The sequence below is a fragment of the Musca vetustissima genome, unplaced genomic scaffold (assembly GCF_032173495.1).
Source record: "Musca vetustissima isolate MV318-11 ecotype Yass unplaced genomic scaffold, APGP_CSIRO_Mvet_v1 utg23551, whole genome shotgun sequence".
In the NCBI taxonomy this organism is placed as follows: domain Eukaryota; kingdom Metazoa; phylum Arthropoda; class Insecta; order Diptera; family Muscidae; genus Musca; species Musca vetustissima.
Window position 1 is genome coordinate 98,549 of NW_026889601.1, and position 2,904 is coordinate 101,452.

Below are 2,904 nucleotides of genomic sequence, written 5' to 3' on the forward strand. Positions count from 1 at the left end.
TAAATACAAAATAATAATATAAGACAAAATACGAAACATATGACTCAAGCACCACCGCCATTGGCCAGTCAACGATAATAATGCTTATTTTCTATTAGATATTCATGCAAAGTATATAAAAAATAAATATTTGATAATTCATTATTAAATTTTTCTATTAGCACATGTGTACGTCTTTGATATCTAATTTATTTGTATGTATGTATATATAGTTTATTTAAAAGCATATATTGTATTTATTACAATCTATATGAAATAAATTATACTAATAGTCAATGGAAATCAAGAACTAAAGATTATCTTTATATCAAAAAATAGTTTCATAGTTTAAAAGACAACTAGAAAAAGTCCTAAAAATTGCCTGAGGTAAGGAAGTGTTTTTTGAAAATTCGTAATTTAAGTGGTAATATTGTTTTTGTGTTATAGAATAGAACTGTAAATTTAACTATATGTGGATTACGACCATGTCTGCGAAGGTTCAGATTTATATAAATATAAAATATTACCAGTTACTCCATCCGCTTTAACTTACAGTTGTTAAAATGTCGACATTTTGTGGGGAGGTTTTAGGTTAAATGGTAAAAGTATAACGATTTGCAAAGTCTGGATCAAAGCGGACATTCCATTAGCTTGATATTGTATAAAAAATTGTCTCAAAATGTTGACATTTTGTGGGGGAGGTACCACAAGGAGTGGACGGGTAAGTTCTATTTTCCAAAATTATTCATATTTTTAGTTCAAATATTATGTTTTAGCTTAAATCGTATGCTCTGTTCGTGTGATATTATAAAATTAATTTTTATTACAATATTGAAACTTTTGTGGGGAAGGTACTGGAAGGAGTGGATAGATATTCAATATCTTCGAAATTGAAAGAAAAAAATGGTGGTGTACACAGTTTTCAAAATTTTGATACTTTTTGGGGGAGATACCAGAAGGAGTGGACTGATGGGTCCTATCTTCGGACATAGTCTACGTAAGGTGAAAATATTACGTTGTGCAAAATATCGATGATATTCCGTTCGCTTCAATTATACCAATCTTGACCGAGTATACCAATCTTGACTTCGAGAGTTATCGTGGGCACCAGTCAGCCAGACAGGCGGACAGACATTAAATTGACTCCAAATTGTCTGAAACGGATTTGGTCCAAAGGAACATGGGTTCTAAAACCAATATTTCGATGAAGCACATTTTTTCCGTAGCAAAGTGTATATACACCCTCAGCCATAAGACTGCGACTATAATCATTAAATATAAGACCGATATATTTTTGTTTGACAGTCAAAAATCAATAAAATAAGCAGTCATACAGAAATGACCGACAAAATTCCAATGATTTGAAATCCCTTGTCATGTATTACTCAAGAACACGAGGTGACATCTGTTGAGTAATCATCACGTGATTATTTTACATTAGATTTGTGTCTTGGCTGGTCGTTTTTACACCGTATAAACTTTATGTGAATGAAGATAATATCCTAAAAGTATGCTACAAATATTTGAACATAATATTTCAAAGGAAACATATTATTAATGTGTTAATGTAAAATTAAACTGTATTAACTTTGTATATCTCTCACCATTTCCAATATAGGTCCATGTTAAACTATATATCTCTATATTAACGTTCAGTTCAGTTTCGGTATGTTGGAGGTTCTAGCCGATTTTAATAACTTGTAATTTTTTATTAGGTTGGGGAAACAGAAATCCATTATTTTCTCGGCAGATGGCTGTACTTATAGCATCGCCCAGGAGCAGTGTTGTCGTTTGAAAATTTTATTTCCGCCCAAAATTCCCCCTAAAAAGTGCCCAAAATCAAAAATTTATGCCCAAAAATTTAAGCGTTAATGAAAAGATACAAATATTAAAAGCGAGGGTCCTTTTTGTTCTATATTTTTTAAATGCTGAAAATTACACTGTTTTGCAGCATGGAAGTATGGAAAAATTGATTTTTAGTTTTTTAATGTATTTGATTTAAAAATTTGTACTTTGGAGTCTAAACGCCATGTGTCTTTGGACCAAATCTGATTCGACAATTTGGAGTCCATTTACAAATGACCGTCTGTCTGGATGAGTGGTGCGCACGATATTTTTCGAAAGAAGTAACATATTTCATCCAAACTTAGCACATATTAAAGTTTAAATCAAGATCGGAGATGGAGAACATCGAACCACTCCTTCCAGTACCTCCCCACAAAGCGTCGAAATTTTTAATATTTTGTTCATCCAATATCAGTTGAACGGAATGTCTGATTCAATCTTTCCACCTACTTTTACCAAAACTATATCAAGTTCGAAGGTGGGAACCCAAAGGTCAATGTTTCAGGGTCAACATTTTAAAAGGTTTTAAATATTGATTTCATGCATTGATTACACATCGTAATATCTTACCAAATCTGAATTAAACCCGAATATGTGGCCTTTAGGACATAACTCTTTGAAAAAAGCATATACCTTAAATAAAGAGAATGGTAAATACTTTGTGGTCTAAAAATGAAAGGCCTTAATACTTATATATTAATATATGAATTTTGGGCAATTATCGGTCACAATATAATAAAAAAAAATTTCCACCTTGGCACTAGAGAGTAGTTTCATAGACCCCAGTAAACCGGGGCTGACCATACAACACCCTTCACAAATACGACTGAACATGAGAAAAAATTTAATCTTGATGGCCCAGATGGTTTAAATTGTTATTGGATAGATCTGCGGAAGGAACCACGATATTCCTTACAACAAAATTTCAGTGGCGGCTTCTTTAATGGGAGCATTTTGATTTGGCATTTCCTATTTGTCGAATGAATTCAATGGAGTACGTTTAAGGAAGACAAATTATTGCCATTTTGGGAAAGCAGTAACAATGAAAGACTCGTTTTTCAGCAGGGCAATTCGTCAGTT